At 38.7% G+C, this 24,986-nt stretch overlaps 1 long non-coding RNA gene across 2 annotated transcripts in view; it reads left to right on the top strand.

Moving 5' to 3' along the window:
• The window catches only part of LOC123571163 (uncharacterized), a 210,709-nt gene that overhangs the window by 164,149 nt on the left and 21,574 nt on the right, over positions 1-24,986 (top strand). The window lies entirely within an intron of this gene.

Below are 24,986 nucleotides of genomic sequence, written 5' to 3' on the forward strand. Positions count from 1 at the left end.
AGTGTCCCACTCAGTGTTTCTCAATCCTAGTTGCACAACAGTATCCCCAGGAGTTTTAAAAAATCCTGATATTCAGGAACATCAACATTGAATTCCTGAAATGAATCTCACTTGGTGGTATATTATTCCTACAATATATGTCTGAAATATATTTCTACTAATTAAAAATTTTAACATTGAAAAAAAATCCCGATATTCAAAGCCAGGTCAATTAAATCAGAATCTGTGAGGTTGGGCTACAGGCATTAGTATTTTATTTTTTGTAGCTCTCAGGTGATTCAACTGTGCAGTGAAGGTTGAGAATCACTACTCTTAACTCCTTGGTTCTGTCGAATTTAGTATGACGTTAAGATGCTACAGGAAAATATTAGCACTGATGACTAATAGGTGGGGGAAAAATCAATTTGCAAATCTGAATATTTCTCAGTACCCACCTGCTAAGGACAGAGGGATAGGGAATTATGTCTCTTCATCATGCCTTCTAGTTGGAGGGCAATCTGGCAGCTTTAAAAATCTTTGTTTTAAATAAGGTCATTCAGAGTGCAAATGCATTAGCAGTAATTTTGGGAAAAATAATGTTTATTTCAACATGTTATTTTCTGAACTTTTCAACACTTGCTCACTTTATGTTATTTTAGCTGCCTTGACCTTATTTCTTGTTTGGGGTGGCCTTTTCCAGGCACCTTTTCTTTCATCAGGGAGTAGAGGCCTGCTCACAAATCTGGCCCCAGATGTCTCTTATCTCCAATACCTGCCTTGGGCTGTGCTTGTAGGTTCATCTGTGAATACAAGTCTAGCAGACTTCCCAAGTTTTGAGAAAATTCTGTGTATGCCATGTATCATTCAATATGAGAGCTCAGGTGCACCCAGGGCCAATGTTTGTGTTCTATTTTGAACGGTAATGCCTCTATATCACATATTTTGAGGTAAACCATACTGCTTTTCAGCTGTAATGATTTGCTTTCTAAATATTTCTCAAATCCATCTCTTCCTCCTTATCTCTGAAGCAGGCCCACATGATCTCAAACCTAGATTATTATAAGTCTCCTGAATGATCTTTCTTAAATTGGAGTCATCTAAGATGTTGGCAGGGTGGTTGGTTTCAAATGGAAATCTGTGTCTATTGTTCTTCCCATGCTTAAAATTAACCTGCTAACAGATGGCCTCCAAAGATATCCAAGTGTTTTAACATGTCGCTCAAGGCCCTGTGTTATCTCCCTTTGTCTACATCTCTACCTTCATTTCTTCTCACTTCTCACCTTGTACTTCATGCTTGGATCTCAGGGCAATTTACCCCACCTAGCCTTACCTTTGTCCTTTCTGTCTGCAGTGACTTTGCCTAACAAACCTCTGCCTTTACAGAGTCACTCAAGTGTTACTACCTCTCTCTGGCACCCTCACAAGAGTAATTACTTCTCTGTGTTCCTAAAACATACTGGACATATTTTGACAACGACATTTACCAGATTGTTTTATACTGATTTCTTTGTGAATCTGACTTTCCTCTCTTAGTGAGTTATCTCCTTGAAGCAAGGAATTATGCCTTACTCATTTTATTTCCATAGTGCCTGAAGGTAGGTACTCAAAAAAATTTGTTGACTTAATCCCTAAAAGCATAGATATAAATTTTGCATTTTATGTATACAATTAAAATGCTGTGTCTCCTGTTTGAGGCCCCGGGGAAGTCATTTTTCTCAGGTCTTAATAGGAAGAAAAGCTGAGCTACTCCTGTGAGATAAATTTGTCTTTATCTTATGCATAATAACATCATATAGTTGATCATAACCTTCATCAGACTTCAGAGTCTTTTCTCTGCCTAGGTGTAAGCTCCTTGAAGGCAGGAACCATATCCCTCCTGATCACTACCATATTTCCACCCCTAGCTCAGTGCCTGTTACAGAGAGGATATTTGATAAGTATATAGAAATAATAAATTTCATCTCAAATTACAAACCATAGTATACAATAGGGGAGGCCAAGAAAGTAACCATCTTAGGTTGGGTTCCCAAGAAGCAGAGCCCGAGGCAAGGCTTCATGTAAAAGTGATTTAGTAGAAACTGTTTCTAGGAACAACCACCAAAGAAGCAGGACAAGGAAGGGAAGGAGGTCAAGCAAGTGTATGCTATCAAGTAATATACCACAGGCAAGGTTCTGGAAACAGTGTAGATACACTTCAGAGTTTTCTATCCAGTGAGCAAGGGAGCTGGAGTATATTTGTTCTCTCCACTTAGTCAGACATGAGTTAGAGGGCTGTGGATGAGGGATATAAATTCTCAGGCATTTCTGGGTTTCCATGCACGCAGGCAGAGCAGGTTATGACAGCCGGAGGGCTGCTGGCCAACAAAAGACACACAGGTGCTGGCTGTTGAGAGGAAAAGCACGCCCACCAGGAGCAGGTGTGCATGAAAATGGTATGAGCACCGCACTGTGAACACATGCTGTAGTGATTATTATCTAAATCTAGACATGGAAATTTCCTCCAGGACTCTGGATTTCTCAGACCATGCAGGGATCATTCATAGACCACTCCTGAAAAATCAAATGGCCTTGACTCTCCCTGAAGCACGAAAAGTAGAAGGGAAGGGGCCAAAGTTCAGTAAAAGCATTTTGAATATGGGAAAGTTGTCACATTTCCCTCAGTTATGAAAATCAGGCCCTTCAGTTGGGAGTCATGGAATCACAAGAGTTCCCAAGATAGCTAAGCTCATGTTTTAAAGCAAAGGATTCACCTGCTCTCCCATAGAGTAAAAACCCCTGGCTTAGAGCACGGATACCATGTGGTATAAAAAATCTCTGTTAGCAAGCCATTGAGTATATGAAAATCTAATAACTTTACTCGTTACCGTCAGTTTTACTTCCTAGGGCATATGAATCACTTGGTCATTATGTTAAAATGCAGATTCTGATTTAGCAGGTCCTGGGTGGAACCTGAGATTTTATATTTCTACATGCTTCCAGGTGATACTGATATTGCTGGTCCAAGGATCACACTTGGAGTAGCAAGGTTCTGAGGCACAGTTAAAAATGAAAATACAACACAACAAAACCCACCACTAAATATGTGACTTGATATTTAAAAAGAAAGAAAACTGAAGGAGGCTGCCACCACCTCTTTTTTAGTTTTATTCAGTTTTGCAGATAGAGCTGATATTCTTGTTTCCCAGAAGAACTTTAAAAAAAGAAGTTCTCAGGGGACCAGTAATATATGGAGTTAAAATCCACTTAGTGCACCATTTGCTAATCTGTCCCCTTCCCAAATGGACAGAGAGTTAGTAAGGTTATAATTTTAGCAAATTGTGTTTTATAGTCTCCACGTTACCCATCTGCAAGGCCTCAGAGATAGTAATGATGCAAAAGAAGCCTTGAGGTTTGCCTTCTTCAATGTGGGTAAAGGCTCATGTGGATGAAGCTTATGTGGATTGGACTTCAGGCTATTTTCATAGGAGCTACTTTGCTTTCTGACTCGGATACCAGAGAATAAATTCTGCATCATGGTGGCGACAATTGTAGGGTGTGCCTGGGTTGATAGGTGCTCATTATAATGGATAATTAAGTCTAAAGGCAGGAAAGCTAACCATATGCCACATATTATTCCTAGTTCCTCTAAAGTCTGCCACTCCTAAGCCCACTTGCAGGCTTTTGTCTCTTTTCCATAAACATTGATCACAGTGGGTTGAGCCAAAGCTATTGTACATGGAGAGGACAGATATGCCTATTTTTCCCAGAGGTTCTTCTCAGAAACAGGCTTATGTAGAGAACAGAAGGGCTTTGAAGCCACCTGAAGTGGGGAGAGATAAAGAGATCAGACCATGACTCATAGATTTGGACAGATAAGCCTAATTGGTTGGGGAGTTTGCTGGATTTTCTGTGTCAACTTGTCTCAGCACTATTGCCATCTAAGGCTGGGAACTATATTTCCCAGAAAATTCTTTCCTGTGCAATTCTGGATTGAATTTTGCCGATGACAGGTATTTTTGTAAAATTTGGAAGGTGGAGATACAAGGTATAATTGTAGAGCTAACATACAGCAGCTTTGTGAAACGCAGTGGCTTTTGCTGATTCAGCGGCTTCAAAGATCTCTCTTCAAGCTCCTATTTTGGTGGCCAGAATAGTGGCTTCTTGGATTTCCTCACTTTCTGCTTCTTGGCCCACTTCAATGCTTCCGGTGAAGTCCTTAAACCTTCCATCCTCTGGCTACAGCCCCTTCCGTACCTTCACTCCTCCAACTTCTCCCATGTTCATATGAGTCCTGATTTTTATGTTAAACTTCTTACTTGTAATAATGTGGTGCTGCTGTTTTCCTGACTAAACCCATATGGGCACAGGAGTTCTTAAATTTATTGGATTTCTAGTGGATTAGCAAGCTATTTAAATGTTTTGATAAACTTGTGACAAATAGGGGGAAGAGCACTCATTCACAAGTTTATCAAAACATTTAAATAGCTTTCTGGTCTTCCAGAAATCCAATCAATTTGACAACTCTTGTGCCTATAGAGGTTTAGGGCCAGAAGTGTCACAGATTGCGTTCCTGGAGAAGCAGACCCTGAGATGGAGTTTAGTAGGCAGGTTGTTAAAGAGTGTCTGTGGGATCAACACTTGTGGAAGGGAGGGAAAGGAAGCAATGTGCGTAAAAGAGAAGTTAACTGCAATGCAGGCCAGGGGAAGCTGTGGCAAACTCCATGAGGAGGTCTGGAGGATATAGGGTTTGTCATGGTTGTCCCAGTTATGGCCAGGCTTCAATAGTCCAGCACTAATCAGTCGTTGGATATAGGCCACTGCAGAAAGGAGCATGAACTTGGGCAAGGGGGCTCTCTTCTTGTGAAGCATGACCTGAAGGGGCTGCCAGCCAAAGGCTAGTATGACAGTGCTCCCAGGAGCTGGGGCAATGAGTGCTTCTTTGAAGGAGAATCTGAATGACATGTCTTAGGTTCACCCCAAGAAGTAAGTTACGCTGAGTTTTAAATCAGTGTTGGAGCTGGAGTTGGGAGTGAGGAAAGGAGAATGACAGTTGTGGTAGAGGGAGCAACATGCTTAAAGGCTTGACATTTCAAAAAGCAAAGAGTCCCATCTGACTAAAGCATGAGGTGAAAGAGATTTAGGCACATTCCAGAAAGACAAAACATGATTCTTGGAAAATCAGGATCTGGATCCAGATGTTGAGCACGTCTGTGGTCTGCTTGTTTCTGGGTCACTGGAGTAAAAGTTAAGTCTTTCTGGAGGCCAACCCAGACCATCAGTCCCACCTTTGTCAACTCCAAGCTTGCTACATCATGTCACATTTCCAAGTTCTCTCAACCATGGAGTGTAGTAGACACAGGGCCACTATCCTTGGTGAATTCCTCCAAATTCAGTGTGTTTCTTCATCTTCCCAATTAGCCGCCTGTCTCTGACCCCGTGCTTCCTAACGAAGACCACCCCAGAATGTGGCTCTTGTGTCGCAGTTCCTCAGTGTTTTCTGGACTTCCTTGTTTCATCATAAGCAGGCTCCTTTTCTTTCTCTTATACTTTCCTTCAGCTTTTGCTGACAACCACACTTTCTTTTAATTAAGGATATTTTCCCTTGATGCAGTGCAAGAGTTCTCACTCCCTTGCTTGGTCTAAGCCTCTCCTAGTCTCATTTTATCTCACTCATTTCCTTAGACACAAAGATGTGTCATGTAGTGGAAAGAACATGGACTTTGGATTCAGATGGACCTGGACCAGAATCCCAGGAGACTCACTTTCTACTGATGTGATCTTGGGCAATTTCTTTAACTTTTCTGAGTTTCAGTTTACTTATTTGTAAAATAGGGAGGGATATTACAAATATGACATAATACATGATGAGTTAATGTCCCTTTCCCTTTATAACCTGGAGTTTTAGAAACTGACCCTGAACTTGGGCTAGATGAGGATGGGCTCTCCTTTCCTGAGAGCTATTGGCCCTGTTGCTTTTGTCTGGCTAGTTTTCCTTCTCTCAATGGCCATCAACAGAGCACAGCTCACTTTCTCTGTTGAAGTTCATATTACCAGCTTTCTGACATTAATCCTAGCTGCATCACTCAGTTGGCTTTATTCTCCAGTCCAGTTCTGCTAACAGAATTACTTTAGGCATTTCCTAATCTTCATGTGTAATCAGTAACTCTAGACATAAGCAATGCTAACTCTCCAAATGAGACATGTACTACCCAAGTAGCACTTCAAGTCTTGTGAAGGAGAGAGAACATGTTTGTATTCTATGACCAGATAGGCCATGATGGTTCTAATTGGCCCTCCTGAGTGTTCTTGCCAGCTAATGTTCTTCAGAGTACTGCGAAATTACAGTCTAATTGAATTTCCCCTCTGATCTGTTTACAGATTTTTATAAATGCAGTCTGGACAGATCAATGTTAATAGCTGCTGGTGCTTTGAAGCTAGACAAGTGGGAAAAACAAACTGGAGCTTTACTTTTCATGGGTATTGTTTAGATTTCCTTGGCACCTTTCAGAGGATGCTGAAGTTGCAATTGAATCTTACTTCTTGCTGCTTTTATTAGTCATGGATTTCCAGAGAAACAGAACCAAGAGGTGATTGATTGATTGATTGACTATAAGGAATTGACTCATGTGATTATGGAGACTGAGAAGTCCCAAGATCTGTAGGCAGCAAGCTGGAGACCCAGGAGAGCCCACAGTGTAAGTTCTAGTTCAAAAGCTAGCAGGTTCAAGACTCAAGAGGAGTTGATTTTTCAGTTTAAGTCCAAAGGCAGGAAAAACCAATGTCCCAGCTGAAGTTGCTGGGAAATTTCCTCTTACTCTGACTTTTTTTTTTTATGTGACTTATTATTCTTTATTATCTACTTACTGAAATTCTTTATTACTTCCATAAGATACCTTACCCTGATGTCAAAAGTAGTAACTGATCCCGAACTAAACTATGCTGTGACACAGTTTGGCACTATTTAAGTTGTTATTTTATGTGACATGCAGATAGAGTTTTATTTTATAAATATATATATATTTTATATATATATATATATACTTTATATATATACTTTAAGTTCTAGGGTACATGTGCATAACGTGCAGGTTTGTTACATATGTATACTTGTGCCATGTTGCTGTGCTGCACCCATCAACTCGTCAGCACCCATCAACTCGTCATTTACATCAGGCTTACTCTGACTTTTTGTTCTATTCAGGTCTTCAACTGCTTGAATGAGGCCCACTCACGTTAGAAAGAGCAATCTGCCTTTCTCAGCCTACTGATTAAGACAATCTTATCCAAAAGCACCCTCACAGGCATATCCAGAATAATGTTTGACAAAATGTCTGGGTACCCTATGGCCCAGTCAAGTTGACACAAAATTAATTATCACACTGCTTCACTCCCACCCCAGTAGTGGCAATTGCTTAAGGAAATTTTCTCCCATGAGAGAAAGCCTTTCCTCTAAGTTGCGGGTGAGTTAAAAGTAAGCCTACCTTTAAAATGTTCTTTGCTAATTAGAATTGAACCAGCAACATCATTTGCACAATCACTTCTGTTAGCATGAATGACTAATGCTTACCAACAGACAGGCAGCTTTGACTCCCCACCAGTTGTTTTTTTCCTGTTTGTATGTCTACTGTGAAGACTGCATATTGGGAGTGATTAGAAGTCAATTGACTAATTCTCATCAGAAATATAACCATCAATGCATCCTTTCAGATAATCTCGGTTAGGGTACTTTTAGTTGAAATTGGGAGATGTGGTAGATTACATTAATGGCTCCATTCTTCACCTCTTTCTGTATCCATGTCCTTTACTCATACCTTTGCTGTTCCTCCTATTAAAGAGACAGAGTCTCTTTCCCTACTCTTTGAATCTCGGCTCAGTCACGTGACTTGCGTTAGTCAATAGAATGAGATAGGAATTATGGTGTGCTAGTTCTGAGCTTGAGCCCCCAGAGGCTTTCTGTGTTTTTGCTAGCTCTTTTGTACTTCTGTCATCAATGTGAGAAAAATACACTCAGGACATCTCACTGGTCCCAAGAGGTAGATGAGAGATACATGAAACAGAGCTCTCCCCTAAGGTTCCTAGCCTAGTGCATTCTAGAATAGAGTCTCCAGATGACCTGCAGACATATGAGCAGACCAGTCAACTTGCAGATGCATGAGCAAGTCCAGGCAAGATCAGATGACTCATGACCTACCCTTTATTATGTAAGTTGTAATAATAAAGTGAATGTTCTTTCAAGTCACTCAGTTTTGGAGTGGTATGTTATGCAGCAATAGCTAACTGATACAAGAGTGCTATTTTATACTCTGTGCTTCAGGAGTGGAGATTTCAAGTCAGTGTGCAATGCTTAATTTTTGTTTTATATTGCTTTCCTGGATTAGACACACATTTATCATCTGCATTTTTTTGGTCAATTGTGACACTGCTGCTTGATCAACAGCTTTGTTCTCTCTCTCCCTGTGGCTGCCTCTTTCTCTTCCTCCTTCCTCTATTTTTATATTTTGAGCACAAATACTAATTTCCTATCCTCCCTTGCAGTCATGTGTTGCCATGTGATGATTTAAAGCCATGGAATATATGTCTCTGTACCAGGCCTGTATTAGTCTGTTCTCATGCTGCTATGAAGAAATACCCGAGACTGGGTAATTTATAAAGGAAAGAGGTTTAATTGACTCACAGTTCTGCATGGCTGAGGAGGACTCACGAAACTTACAATCATGGTGGAAGGCACCTCTTCACAGGGCTGCAGGAGAGAGAATGAGTGCCGAGCAAAGGGGGAAGCCCCTTATGAAACCATCAGATTTCATGATAACTCACTATCACGAGAACAGCATGAAGGAAACCACCCCCATTATTCAAGTATCCCCACCTTGGCCAGCCCTTGACATATGGGGATTATTACATTTCAAGGTGAGATTTGGGTGGGGACACAGAGCCAAATTATATCAAGGTCTGATCATCAAAACCTCCTCTCTCTCTCTCTCTCCCTCTTCACATCCCCACCCCTTGTCTACTGGCTGGATGTTGATATTCAAGGACCTTAAAAGCCATATGTAAATCTGTCAGGGTCTATATCATCCTGGTTCCTGAATGACTGCAGGAGTAGTGCCCCCTTCTGCCTAGGAGGAACAATCATATTGGGCTGCTGTGTCAACGAGAACTAAATTTTAGGACGTTATACCATTGAAATGTTAAGATTCATTTGTTAGACAGCTACCTTTATTCATACGCCAGTTAAATAGGTATGCTCAGGAAAACTTGCACTTTTGCTTTTATCTCCCTCTTCTCCACTCCCTTGTTAGTATGTTATATATGAATTTTAGATCTTATTCAATATATTGATGTCCAATATGCTGATGGAAAAGGATGGGCATGAAATACTTAGTTTTGAAATCTTGAATCATACCCAGATACTACCCCACTTATGTGCTGGGTATGTACTGAGTCCTAAATGTTGTAATATATCAAGAGCTTGTGAACAGAAGGTAAGTAGAGACCTCAGAGAACAAGAATTTCTGAATTAGGAGGTGGTCAGTAAGCTGACCCTAATAATTATGTTGTTCTGGGATTGGCAAAAGGGTGAGGCCAAGGGATTTTGAAACATGACAGTATGAAAACATAGAGTTTTGTTCAAGATGTATTCCTTGTGAGTGAGGTTGCTAAAACTCCTGATTTTGATCCCATGGTAAGTACAATAAGCCAATATCAATGCACTTTCCTAAGTTATTGAACCAGCCTGTATTTTCTTTTCTCTCTACCTCTGCAAGATCTCAGTGTGCTTCTCAAAGGGGATTCTGTTTCCAGTTAAATACAGCCAACTTGACATTCACTGCATTGTCACAAACATGTGCATTTGGAAGATAAGCCCAGTAGTATTTCATTTTTCTCTCTCCTGTTTGGATGCTGCCCTTCAATGAAAATGGAAAACTTCCTCTGTTAACAAAAGGCCTGTATTTCCTTGCCTTCCCCTCTGCATTAGAAAACACCAGATGTGTGTGAGGCAGCGGGAGGTCCAGTGCAGTTCTAGGATGGCTAGTCATTAGAAAACAGTGAAAAGGAGTCTGAAAACCCAGCTTCCCAAATAATCCCAAACAAAACCTTTGTTTTCTTAACTACAAAGCTAATTTCTTACCAAATATAGTAGCAGCTATTTCCAATTAGAACTACAAACTAGAATCTTCAAAACTAAGTTTTGTGTGTATATGTTGGAGATAGTATAGTGGGTATCTTGTCCATTTTCTGTTGCTATGACAGAATATCACAGACCAAGTAATCTATAAAGAAAAGAAGCTTATTTGGCTCACAGTTCTGGAAGCTCCCCTTTATAACAAAGCCACTCCCTCAATAAATCATCCACTCCCTCAATAAAGACATTAATCCATTCACAAGGGTGGAGCCCCCATTACCTAATTATCTCTTAAAGGCCCCACCCTCTCATCACTGCTGCTTTGGGTATTAAGTTCCCAACACTTTGAAACTTTGAACTTAGGGAGATATATTCAAACCGTAACAAGAGGTCACCATGATTTTTTAATTATAGTAACTGTACTCCACTGGAAATGAAAGGATGCATTTTGCTGTGTGAATTAGGGATAATGTAAATAATCTTTTCATATCACTGAAAAAATTCATACTCTTCTACTAGAACATGTATATGTGTCTATCTCTTCATACAGTGTTCTTTTATAATAATAACACAAGTCATATTGGATTAGGGGCCCGTCCTACTTTAGTATGACTCATCTTAACTAATTATATCTGCAACAACCCTACTTCTAAATCAGGTCACATTCTGAGGTGCTGGGTTTTAAGACTTCAACATATGCATTTTTGGGGAAAGGGGTTTTGCAGTTCAACCTATAGTAGATAGTATCTATCTCAGTAGGCTACTGTGAAGATTAAATAAAATGATGTCTAAAAAATGTTTTCATGGGACTTCCATGGAGTAGTGCCATGGTTCAGAAATGTTCACTCTTATTATTATTATTGTTGAGACTTTGCATTTTGTTGACCGGAAATGGCAGAAAATACCAAATTTTAGTCATTTTAAGAAAAGTAAGCTGGTTGGCATCTGTTTCCTCAGTCTTAACTGTCCATTCTTTCTGCTACTCCAGGTCAGTGAGAATAGTCAGAGATGGTTGGAGACAGTCCTGTCTAGGGCATCGCAGTGGGAAGCTCCAGACATTCAAAAGGCTGCACTTCCATTGATTATTTATTTGAAGGAGATATACATGACATGACCATTTGAGATGAAATCCACTTCAGACTTGGTGAATTGATTTCTATTTGGCTCCCGTTGTACGTGACTTTGAGCAAATTAACCAACCACTAAAAGTCCTTCTAGGAAATCTTAATGCTGGAAAGAAACTTAAACAATAAATTTTATTTTAACAAGTTTATTCAGGTTCACAGTCACAGCCACTCCAGACACATGAGAATCAATTTCATTTCAAGGGAAGTCTAGAGAAGGAGATTTTGTAACCTCTCTCATTGTCAGAAAATGTTAATTTTAATCTAAATCACTCAAGCTTTGGTTTAAACACAAGTTTTGTTTGTTTGTTCCCAGTTTACAAACAGAATAACTGGTCATTGTAAATTGTATTAGTCCTCTAGGTACATGAGTTGTGTCTTCTGTTTTGGGGGTCTCCTCTCTTTATACTACTGGCCATCTATTCACTCAGTTGTATATATATATATATACACACACACACACCCCCATATATATATTCTTTCTTTCTTTCTTTCTTTTCTTTCTTTCTTTCTTTCTTTCTTTCTTTCTTTCTTTCTTTCTTTCTTTCTTTCTTTCTTTCTTTCTTTCTTTCTTTCTTTCTTTCTTTCTTTCCTTCTTTCTTTCTTTCTTTCTTTCTTTCTTTCTCTCTCTCCCTCCCTCCCTCCCTCCCTCCCTCCCTCCCTCCCTTCCTTCCTTCCTTCCTTCCTTCCTTCCTTCCTTCCTTCCTTCCTTCCTTCCTTCCTTCCTTCCTTCCTCTCTCTCTCATTCTTTTATTAGAGATGAGATCTTTCTCTGTTGCCCAGGCTGGAGTGCAGTGGCACAATCATGGCTCACAGCAACCTCGAGCTCCTGGGCTCAAGCAATCCTCCTGTCTCTGCCTCCTGAGTAGTGGGATTACAGGCACGCACCACCATGCCTGACTTTTGCTTTTAGTATTATTTTCCTCTCCTGACCATAGGCAATTTTTATTTGAACATTCTACCAACATGTTAATCTAAAAACTGAGCTTGGATGACTCATATGCAGTTTTTCTCCCTTCTCAGATTCGTAAGACTAGAGTAATGGCTTTTTCTCTTTTCCTTTGTGCTTATATTGATATCCAGGTACTAAAGATTCTTCTATTTTCCCCTTTTTCCATTTCCTTACCAACTCTGTAGTTAGTGCTGAAGTCCAGAGATTGCTTGCACTCAGGAGATAGCTCCTGGCTGTCTCCAAGCTTCCCATTTCCCTACCACATTTCCCAAAGCAGGAGAAAAAGTATACCTTCTTCTGTAATCCTGGCTCCTATTATTATGAACCTACTATATTTCTGAATTGTCACACACAAATAAGACTTAAAAAGGCAAGATTACTCAACTTCTCTGCACCAACAAAACAAACTGGCTCAATCTTTGAGTTCAGTAATTAACCAAATATTTATTGATCATCTCTGTTGTTCTAGGCTTTGTTCTAAGTGCTGAGGAGCAGCTTGATGATGAAGAGCTACTGTCCTAGTTCCCATGTACTCATTTGTTCCACCATTAGAGCCTATGCAAATACCATTGCCTACACCAGAAATGACCTTCTTCCTTCCTCCTCCTCCTCCCTGAAAGATTATGTTACTCATCCCCTAAATTAATTTTCTTCCTGAAGTTTCTCATGAACTGGCTGTGTGGCTTAGATTATTCCAGCCACAGCTGGCCCCATTCTTTTTTTTTTTTTTTTTTTTTTTTTTTTTTTTTGAGATGGACTCTCACTCTGTCTCCCAGGCTGGAGTGCAGTGGCACGATCTCGGCTCACTGAAACCTCTGCCTCCAGGATTCAAGCGATTCTCCTACCTCAGCATCCTGAGTAGCTGGAATTACAGGTGCGCATGCCACCACACCCAGCTAATTTTTGTATTTTTGTTAGAGACAGGGTTTCACCATGTTGGCCAGGCTGGTCTCAAACTCGTGACCTCAGGTAATCGACCCACCTCGGCTCCCAAAGTGCTGGGATTACAGGTGTGAGCCACTGCACCCAGCCAAGCTGGCCCCTATTCTTAAAATGTCTGTGTAGCCATTCGTAGTAATATGTATGTGTTATGAATCCACATGGCTTCAGTTATGGTTAGCCCTCTGTATCCATGGGTTCTGCCTCTGTGTATTCAACAAAATTCTGGTCAAAAATACTTGAAATCAAACCAATGAAAAATAATAATAAAGAAAATGTGGTACATATATGCCATGGCATACTACACAGCCATAAAAATGAACAAACTCATATCCTTTGCAACAACATGAATGCAGCTGGAATCCATTATCTGAAGTGAATTAACGCAAGAAAAGGAAACAAAATGCTGTATCTTCTCACTTGTATGTGGAAACTAAATATTGGGTATTTATGGATATAAAGATGGCAACAATAGACACTGGAGGCTGATAGAATGGGGAGGGAGGGAGGTTAAGGGCTGAAAACCTACCTTTTGGATACTATTCTCAGTACCGGGGTCATAGGATCATTCATATCCCAAACCTCAGCATCATGCAATATACCCACATTGCAAAGCTGCACATGTGCCCCCCTGAATCTAACATAAAAGTTGAAAAAAGAAAGAAAAATAATAATACAACAATAAAAAATAATACAAATGAAAAACAATACAGTATAACAACTACTTACCTGGCATTTACAATGTATTAGATATTACAAGTAATCTAGAGGTGATTTAGAGTATACAGGGGGATGTGAGTAGGCTATATGCAAATATGACACCATTTTAGATAATGGAATTGAGCATCTGAGGATTTTGGTATCTGCAGGGGTCCTGGAAACCATCCCCCACGGATAGCAAAGGACAACTGTATTTGTCTGGTCTCCTCGATTACGAGCTCAGCTGTTAGGAGGGAGGACAGTTGCCTAATATGTCATAATAATAATGTACCCTTCACCTTTTTGAGACTGAATTGTCTGACTGTATCTGTCAGGTCTAGTTGGGAGGCAGAAATCACATTAGCTGTTTTAACAGAGACAACTTGATATAATAAATTGTTAGCCTGGTATTGGAGATCCAGAAAGGCAAAATGGGGACACTGAGATATTTCGGAGGTTGTAACTGCTGCAAGTTGCTCTACCCCTAGGACTGGGGAACACAGGAAAGAGCTTGAAATGGTTAAAAGTTAATAACTTGGAAGAGGAGGTGCTGCTCAGCTGGTGTTGATATCTCTGAGGGAGCAAATGTCACTGCCAGGGTGAAAAATCCTTGCTGGGGTGACACTGACAGAAACAGTAAGCAAATGTGGATGAGCAAGTCCCTTCTCCTTCTTCTATTCTCACAGCCTTCCTAGTGTTCTTGTTGGCAAAGTATAACAGGGAGCATCTGACCAAGCAGAAATGTACCAAGTACTAGCTCTTGATACCTCTGAGAGCAGAACTGAGCAGGGCAGCTTTGGAGGCAAGAGAGAAGAGTTTGATAATCAAAAGGCTTACTTGGGCAATGGGTCACAGAAATCTAAAATCTTCAGACACTTAAACTGAATCCCACACCTACCTCTGACTTTAATGCATTTTCTGTGCATTTTACTTTTCCAAAGAATTCCATTATGCTTGCGGTTTTTAGAGAATGAGTAATGTTTAAAATCAGCGCCCAGTAGGAAACTTCTAGAATTTGTTAATGGAGTTTTCATGTGTTCTCCTAAGCAGAGGTAGTTGGGGGTGACCCACAAAGCTTAACCTTACCTGCTACACTGCACTACACGAAAACCGTGTCCTGGGTGAGCCTGGGAGAGTCTGGTATCACCTCGCTTCAGTGAGCCTGGGATCAGGCATCTTAAGCTGAGCAACAAAGAGAAAGTATGTGCTTTTCTGCTGAGTCAAAGTAGCTGTTGGAGAATTTCACTGAGACTTCATTTGTTGGAAGTCCTTTTCATTTTTATGTTGTGTGTTAAGGGAAAGTGATGATTGTTTATTCTTTGTAATTTCTTCCATTTCTGGTTATGCTCTATTCAGAAGACTGCAGTTTTCAATTACATAGGTAGGAGGTCTTTAGAATACTTTTAAAAAGACTTTTCTTAGTACAAAAGGGATACATGCTCATTGTAGGTAATTTATTAAACAGTCAAGCAAAAAGAAAAGCATAAAAATCACCTGTAGTTCTGCTTCCCAGAAATAATCACTGTTAATATTACAAATGTTGTGTTACTCATTATTACGTATGTATATTATATATGTATGTGTGTTTTATATACATAATTTAAAATATATACTTAAGAGTAGCATATATGTTACTAAAAGGGGACAATTCTTTGCTAACTGTCTTAGTCTGTTTTCTGTTGCTCACAATAGAATACCTGAAACCAGGTAATTTATAAAGAAAAGAAATTTATTTCTTACAGTTTTGAAGGCTGAGAAATCCAAGGTCAAAGGGCCACGTCTGGTGAGAGCCTTCTTGCTGGTAGGGACTCTCTTCAGAGGCTGGAAGCGCTGTGGGACATCATATGGTGAGATGAGGAGTGTGCTGGCTTAAATCTTTCCTCTTATAAAAAAAATCAGTCCCAATTCCATGATAACCCATTAATCTCATTAACAAATTAAGAGCCCTTATGACCCAGTCACCTCTTAAAGATCCCACCTCTAAATGTTGCCACATTGGGAATTAAATTTCAACATGAGTTTTGGAGAGGATGAATATTCAAATGATAGCATTACCTATTTTGTAATCTTTCATTTAACAATCAAGTTGCTCCTGCACTAAAATTTCTAAATTGTTGTCTGTAGTAAGCGTTCCCATTCAGTCCTCTCAGTTACATCCTGCTGGCTACAACATGGGAATAATCACACACACTCATCTTATGTATCCCTTAGTTACTTAAAAAGATTTGCTTCAGTAATTGTCTACATATCTCAACCATGATCTGGTATCCTGGAGAATCAAGAAATAATGTAGATGGCTGGGAATTTTCAAAAGCATTAAGGCATCACAACTTAAATTGGTCTTAAGTCCTCTCTTATTGGTTAAGACTTTACTCACTTCAGGCTGGGCGCGGTGGCTCAAGCTTGTAATCCCAGCACTTTGGGAGGCTGAGACGGGCGGATCACGAGGTCAGGAGATCGAGACCATCCTGGCTAACACGGTGAAACCCCGTGTCTACTAAAAAATACAAAAAACTAGCCGGGCGAGGTGGCAGGAGCCTGTAGTCCCAGCTACTTGGGAGGCTGAGGCAGGAGAATGGCGTAAACCCAGGAGGTGAAGCTTGCAGTGAGCCGAGATCCGGCCACTGCACTCCAGCCTGGGCGACAGAGCAAGACTCTATCTCAAAAAAAAAAAAGATTTTACTCACTTCTAGTCTTCATTAGGATTTCTCTATTTGGGGCTACACTAAGCATAAGCAAACAGTGAATCAGCAGGTACAAACAAGTTTTGATAACCTATCTTCGTGATAAAAGGCCTGCTCTACTGTGTCTGTTCATTGTAGTTTTTTATACACAGAATTTTGCTCCTAGTGTCTCCCTTAGCTACAGGAGATCAAACACTGAAATTAATCATTATAAAGAGGAAAAGAAAACAGGTCAAATTAATTTAAATAGCATAATTTATTTAACCAATATATCCAAATATTATCATTTCAAAATGTCATAAAAATGAAACATATATTATTGAAATATTTACATTCTTTTTTCAGTATTGAGTCTTTGAAAACTTTTTTTTAAAAAAACTTACAGCATATCTCTTTTTATGTACTACATTTTCACTGAGAACACTTGATCTGAATCTAGATTTCATATAATTTTCAGTTGAAAAAGTTGGTTCACATACCCAAGGGTTTTCAAACATACTTCAAAGTTTTCCAATAAACTAAATCAAGTACTGAAAATCATATTCCTTTAATATTTGCATCCACATTGACAAAATGATTTATTGTTTTGAAGAGAATTATTTTGACTTTGAATAAAAAGGGTATCAGTGTATATTCCGGAAGTCTGGTTTCACCTCAGTATGATTAAGGAGTTTAAAGGGGTATTGCATACATTGAAAAACAGCTCTTATCAAATAGAATTCTTCAAATTTTTCCAGTCGTTCTGTTTTGCAACCAACTTACCAATTACAATTTAAATCCTCTGCATATTGTTTCCATGTCAGAAAAATGTGAAAAATCATTATTAGTGATTTCTATTATGAAAAGATTCAATTTCAACCTAAATTCTTATACCTGTTTGGCTTACAAATAAGCTTTTCTTTTTCTTGGAACTTCAAGTTGAGCTCATTCCTCAACATCATTAGCCATCAGGGAAATGCAAATCAAAACTACAATGAGATACCACTTCACACCCACTAGGATGGCTATGTTAAAAAAGACAGATAGTAACAGTGTTGGCAAGGATATGGAGAAATTGGAACTCTCATACACTGCTGGCAAGAATGTAAAATGGTGTAGCCACTTTGGAAAAGAGTTTTACAATACCTCACAAAGTTAAACATAAAGTTGCCATATGACCCAGCAATTCCACTCCGAAAATCTAGAAGAGAAATGAAAACATGTCTACACAAAAACTTGTACATGAATGTTCATAGCAGCGTTATTTATAACAGACCCAAAGTGGAAACAACACAAATGTCATCAACTGATGAATCCATAAATAAAATGTGGTGTATCCATATAATAGAAAATTATTCAGCAATAAAAAGAAAGGAAATACTGATATATGCTACAACATGATGAACCTTGAAAGCATTAAAATAACTGAAAGAAAGCTGTAACAAAGGACCACATATTGTATGATTCCATTTATATGAAATGTCCAGAATAGGCAAATCTATAGGGATAGAACATAACTTGGTGACTGCCAGGAACTGGGTGGAGTGGAAAGCTGGGGAGAAATAGGGAGTGACTGCTAATGTGTGTGGAATAGTAAGTGTTCTAAAATTAGATTATGGGGGATGGCTATACAACTCTGTGAATATGCTAAAAGCCCATTGAAGTATATCCTTTAAATGGGTGAATTGTATGGTATGTGAATTATATCTCAATAAAGCTGATGTGAAAAGTTTAGTTTATTCATGTGCAGTGTGATATCAGTGAAAAAATGTCAATCCCCCTGCCATTTTTGTATTTGATTATTGAATATTTGGCAAGTATTCCTTTTCCTCTAAGAATATCTTAAACTTGATTTAAAAGTACTTTACAATAAATCTTTGCAAAGCCCGTTCACAACTTAGCCAATAAGCATTGGCAAAGAACAGAAGATCATTGTCTTCTATTTCTGTCAACAGTTCCATAAACTGCCGATGATTCATAGCATTCGCATGTGTACAGAACGATTTTAATAACTGTATCCATGACATTTTTTCCTAGGTTTGCTTCAGAAAACTCAGCACAAATATTTAAAATATGTATTATACAGTGGAACAAAGCAATGAGGGAAACATCAGTCTTTAGTTTAAAAATTTAATAAATCCATATTTTTGAAACTAACATAGTTGGAGCATCATCTATTATGATGGAAACTAATGCTTTTCATATCTCACTGAATTCTTCTTTGACAGGTGTAACATATTCAAAAATACATCATAAATTTGATTTTTAAGCTACTAATCAACATCTTTTTTTTTTTTTTTTAGTAAATTTGTGAGTCTTTTGAGACAAAATGTACCCAAAACATTACTTAGGCAGTATCATTTACATCACCTGACTAATCTAAAGCTATGGAAAGTACATAAAGTTTTTCAAATTTTGAATCAATTGATCCTTAAAATTGTTAGAAAGGCCTTGGTACTCCATGGACAATTGTTTGGTGGCATAACTGGCAAGCTTCTACGCTTTATAAAATATCATTTTTAGTCTTATTCTTCTAATTTTTTAACACAATTTCCACAACTGAAATATTAGATATCTTATTAGTTTTCTACTTAAAAATGGTTTTCTTTTGGTGCAAGGATCCAAACCATTATATATCTGGCCAAAGTTATAAATCAATTAAAAATTGTTGTTGGTCATTTCTTTCTGATTTCAGGTGACCAATTTCATTGATTATTTTTTGACTATTGATACAAATTTTTAATCAAATTCCCTATGTATTTGCTGAAGATGTGTTTTAGTATTGTCCACTTCATTACCTTTTCAATTGTTTACACAATTATTTCATTTTACTCTGTTGCAGCATGTTGCAATTCCCATTAATTTGTGACATACCTTCTTTCAATTTGTTTCTTTCCTGTTCCTATCATAGTATCAGTTTCTGCATCTTGTCTCAATATTGTATCAGTTGTATGCCTTCATTTTAAACTTAAAAATTTGTCTATACTTTTTTGGAGACTAGAAAAGTAATTAAATTGTATTATAATTAAGAGAAACATTTCAATTTTAATACAAATTATGATTTACATAGATATTACTGTAACTCACGCTGTCTATATAAAATATTCAAGTAAGCATCACAATGACACATTGGCACATTCAAACTGAATCAATCCATTGACATTGATTACATTGGTGAGGTAATAATGTGTAATACTCACTAGAAATGAGACACACGCCCATGCGCACTAAAAGACAATTATAATAGCTTATGTGATGCAGTGGTTAATGTGAAATGTAGTCCTTTTCCTTTTCTACTTCATTGCTGACACTATCATTATTATCATCTTTACTTAGAAAATTATTGCTTCATTAGTTAGCCCTCAGCCTTAGTGTGACTTCTTCAAGGAAGATTTCTCTGCTTCTTCCACTAGGCCGCACCAGTTATACTGTTTAAATATTACAAGAGTAGCAAGGTCCCAGCTTGAGTTTCAGAAGCTTGAAGAGATATCTGATTATTACTTTCTAGCTTCTGTGGAGGTCCTCTTGTGACCCAGATAACTTGAAGGAAGAAGAAATTAGGCCCAATAAGTGTAGCTCAATAAGTAATAGCTTAGGCATTCCAAGGACATGGGCATTTTGAGTATAGCATGGTGTTTGCCATTCAGATTTGTCCCTTGCATGAGTATGAGTCCCATAGAGAGCAGAGTATTTGGATAGCAACTAAAACTGGAATCCTTAAATATCCATAAAACATTGAAGAAACCAAGATCTTACCTAACAGAATGTTATCCACAAGGGATATACTACTGAGCAGCTCCCACAAAAACTCCAGTACATTGGTCCAGGACACAGTGGTTCTTGGTCAGAGTGCGTATCTTCCTGAGTAAGTGTGAGATAACCCTGGGGACTTCCAGAGAGCTCCAGGACATATTTTAAAGGAGTCTGAGGTTTTCAATGAGTATGTAGGAGTAAGATCCAGTGAAATCTGCACCACTGTTAATATGCCTCCCTTTAAACCCCGGCTTCATTCTTTAATAACAGATTTTCAATGTGTGTGTCTGATCAGATGTGTGGATCCTAAGCTCTATCTATTTATGTTTATTCTCCCTTCTTGACTCTTTAACTCCTGAAGAATAGGGATTTTTAAAAATTAATCTTGGTATCCTTAGTGTCTGTCAAACAATGTGTCAGGATCACAGGAGATGAACAATAAATAGTTGTTAACTGAATGAATGAATGAGCACATGTTTTAATTGGAGCCATTTGAAGCAATGTCCAGTCTTATTGTTTGATCCAGAGAAGCTACTATAATCTTGGACATTTCAAGCTATGCAGGAAGGCAGATTATCAATATGACAGACCAAGAGAGGGATATATTTTTCCATAGGATTGATTTGTCTAGATCTGTAAGTTTTCTACCTACACAAAAAAGCTATCCCTGATTATTAATGATGGAAGGGAAGAAAGACCTTGTGTATATTGTCTGCACTAAGGTTTTGCTATCTGCACCAAATATACTTTGTTTGAGAAAAAGAGGACTCTATCTGCATTTCATTTTTGTAAAACCCCTTTCTATTAGTATACAATGGCTTTATAAAAAACCAAAAACAATATAAATGAAAGTCTTATTTTTTATTTCATAAGTGCCACGACAAAGGACAGCCATAATGCCTGTGCACTTTCTTACCCTACCTATGGGTGTCTTTGAATCACAACTGTAAGGTTGCCTCAGCAATGATCTCAATTCCAGACTCCGTCTCTGTGCTTTGCACTGAGGTTGGAAGAAAGCCTCATTCACAGGGATGAGTTTGATGATAGGATTGAAAAAGGTATTTTCCACATGATACCAGCCTGGTTCTACCAATTTGAATTCCCAGGTCTTGACAGTTGCCAGGTAGTAACAGCTGTAGTTTCCTCTTGACAATAAAAATGGAGGATTTCTGCAAAACTGCTGTGGATTATGAAGCAGCCTCATTTTCCACTGCTTCAGTAATTGAGGGCTTCCAAATTCTCTGTGGGTGTTAGAGCTTCTGTTTTCTAATGGTAGAGAAGGGAATGTTTTGTTTTGTCAGAATTAGCTTTTGTGGGGGCTTTCAAATCCTTAGCTCTGAATAGGTTAGGAAGACAAAACTCATTTTGCTGGGATTAGGTTACTGGTTCCTTGGTAATTCCTAGTTGGCCTATTTCTTTTAGATGACTTTGTTCTGCCAGAACATCACCTGTCTTAACTAAGCATAGTTAACATTTAAAAAATTATTTTATATCTCATTCATTAATTCATCCACTAGCTAGTTATTAATGCTACTCTGTGCAAAGTATTGCAGGATCTCAAGATGTATTAGAAACTGTCCCTACTCTGTAGTACTTTGAAATTCATTGAGCCATAAGAACATATGCACAATAAGTATTCCAGAAAAACGAATGAGAAATACCTGCAAGGAAGTGTTATAAAAATGCCAGGAGGGAGGAATTATTCCTAGCTAGGAAAGCAGGGAAACTTTGTGTAAAATACGGTATTTAAAAGGTGAGGGGGCCAGGCATGGAGCCTCTTGTTCATAATCCCAGCACTTTGGGAGGCCGAGGTGGGAGGATTGCTTAAGCCCAGGAGTTCAAGGCTGCAGTGAGCCGTGATTGCACCACTAAATTCCAGCCTGGGCAACAGAGCTAGACCCTGTCTCTAAAAAATAAAAATAAAATAAAAGGTCAAGGAATTTCACTTGGGTAGAATGGCATGAGAAGTGAGACTGGCAGGAACCATACAGGGAGGAATATGTAATGACCGGTTTGACTAATGTATAGATTCAGTGCTATGCTGGAGCTAGCTGGTACTGGGTGTGAGAGCCCATGGTGTGCATCTCTTCTCAACTTTGTGTTCAGTGATATCATGTTGATAGCTTAAAATCAACCACGGTGGTGGGAATTTTTACACCACGGAAATTAGCAAATGCCATAAATCAGGGGTTTGCTCTTGTTTTTTGAAATCTGGTTTAACAGCACACCACTGGATATATTGCATTATTATTCACATAAACTCTCCCTGAATCTCGAACCCTTGCCTTGAGAGTTTAATGTTTCTGCCACTAGAGGCAGAAGATATTTCACTGCCCCATTGATTTTGGGTTTGGTCAGGTGATAGTTGCTTTGACCAAAGGGATGTCAGAAGATGTGATGTCAGCAAATGCTTGAAATGTACTTGCTTAGTTAGGCTTGTGCTTTGGCGCTCTTGCCTTTCACCATGAGAAGGATATTTTATGGGCAACTTTCTATTTCCAGAAGAATGAGAGATGCATGAAGCAGAGGTGAACTGAACTGATAGCAGAACACCAAGCCCAGCAGAACCCATCCAAGATCAGCAGAGCCCAAAACACATGTAGATATGTGAACCAGAAGTAAATGCCTATGTTTGCATGCAACTGAGATTTTGCTGTTGTTTTTTATATAACAATAGTTAATGAATTGGATTAGGCTCCTATTACTGCTATAATGGATTACCACAGACTTAGTGGCTTAAAACAATACAAGTTTATTCTCTTATGGTTCTGGGGATCAGAAGTTTTAGATGAATCTTATAGAAGTAAAATAAAGATGTTAGTAGGTCTGATTCCTTCTGGAGGCTCCAGGGAATAATCTCTTCTTTGTCTCTCCCAGTTTCTAGAGGCTGCTGGAATTCCTTGATTCATGGCTGCCTCATTTCAAATTCTGCTTCTGCCCTCACATCCTCTTCTCTTGTCTCTGACATTCTGCCTAGGACTCTTATGATTACATTGGACTCACCTGACTAATCCATGTTAATCTCTCCATCTCAAGATTCTTAACTTAATCACACCTACAAACTCAATTTTACTATGTAAGGTAACATATTCACAGGTTCTGGGGGTTAAGACATAGACATTTTTGGGTACCATTCTTTAGTCCACTGCACTGATACAGATGGAGAACAAAGCATATTTTCATCATTTCAAATGGTGAAAATTTCATCATTGCACCATTTGGAATGGGGAAAATATGCTGTAAAGATATTGGGGTCAACTGGTAGGTGCTCAAGGTCACTAATGATGAATGGCTAGCTTTCCCCTGCCACTAATCAATTTTTTTGGTCCTTTTTCAATTGTCATTCTTACTGACATTTATCCACAACACTTAACATTACCGATGTTGATATTGCTCCTTGTCATCTAGGATGCTACACTGTCCTGATTTCTTCATTTTGTTGAGTCAACAGCACCACTAATCAGAATAGGGAACCATGGGGCCTCTCATTTTAAAGAAGGGGAAAACACCAATGGTAGTTAGAAATAAAATAAGATGGTACATTTAGTGGGGAATGTGTTTTGGTGAGTAAATCATTGAAGACAAACAAACCAAATACAGAAAAACAGAGTTAAGGTCCCAGTGGAAGCTGAAACTGTATATGCTCAACCCCAGATGCCCTGTTGCTCACCACTTTTCAGTAATGCCATCACGTTAAATTTAAAAAAAAAATACAAATAACAAAAACAGTTAGAAGTAAAACCATCATTGGTCTGGAAGGAGTAGGATATACATTTAGTGGAATCTATGATGGTTTTGATGTGGAGATTGATAAATTTAGCATTGTGCTTGAAGAAAATTAATTTGGTAGCCTTGGGTAGGATGAATTGAACCGGGGAGAAACTAGAAGCAAGGAGGCTAGAAAGAACACTAGTCCAGTAGAAAATTAACGAGGATCTGAACCAAGGGTACAGCAGTGGAAAAGGAAGAATAGGGATGGTTGTTTTAGGAATTGAGTAATAAATCTATAGTTTCAAGCTTGGGTGAGTGTTGGTTGCCTGTAATAGATATAGAAAACTCAAGAAGAGGGGCTTGGCTGGGTAAGTGTTGGGGGTGATGAAGATTACAATACATGATTTTTTGGTCCTTAGTGTTGAATTTAAGGTGCTTTTAGGATATACATTTTCCTCTAGATCATAAATTACTTGAGTCTGGTTATTAGTCTCATTAATTTTTGTACTCTCAGTGTCTAACCAGAGTAATTGGCATTTGTTAGGCTCTCAATAAATATTTATTGAAGGATGGAAGGAAGGTGGGAGAGGAGGAGAAAAGAGCTGACTGCCTGTTTTTCTCCCACTCTCCACTCTGGCTGACCCAACCTAGATGGGTGGCTTACAGGACAGGGAGTGCAGTCTGAAGACAGGTCCTCCAGTTGCTCTGATCCCAGACTGGGAAAATGCTCTTCTGTCTTTTTTTCCAGACAAAGTTTCCTTATAGGCAGCTAGGCCAATGAGCAGAACAGATAAATATGCAACCAGATGATACTTTACCAACTCTGACTTTATCAGTACAAAGGGAGAAAAAGCAGATATGTGTTATTCCCAGAAGATACAACAAGTGTGCAGGCCCAAGGTGTTCCTTATATGCACTTCACCCATCTCTCACGATCTCATCCTTTGCCTGAGGCACAAACTCTTTCTAAACTTCTTCCAGACCACTGATTGCTTTACTTCTAATTATTTTGTTTGTGTTTTGAAAAATCAATGTGAAGGCATTGCTGAAGGGGGCGACGGGAA

The sequence above is a fragment of the Macaca fascicularis genome, chromosome X (genome assembly GCF_037993035.2).
Source record: "Macaca fascicularis isolate 582-1 chromosome X, T2T-MFA8v1.1".
NCBI classification, from domain to species: Eukaryota; Metazoa; Chordata; class Mammalia; order Primates; family Cercopithecidae; genus Macaca; species Macaca fascicularis.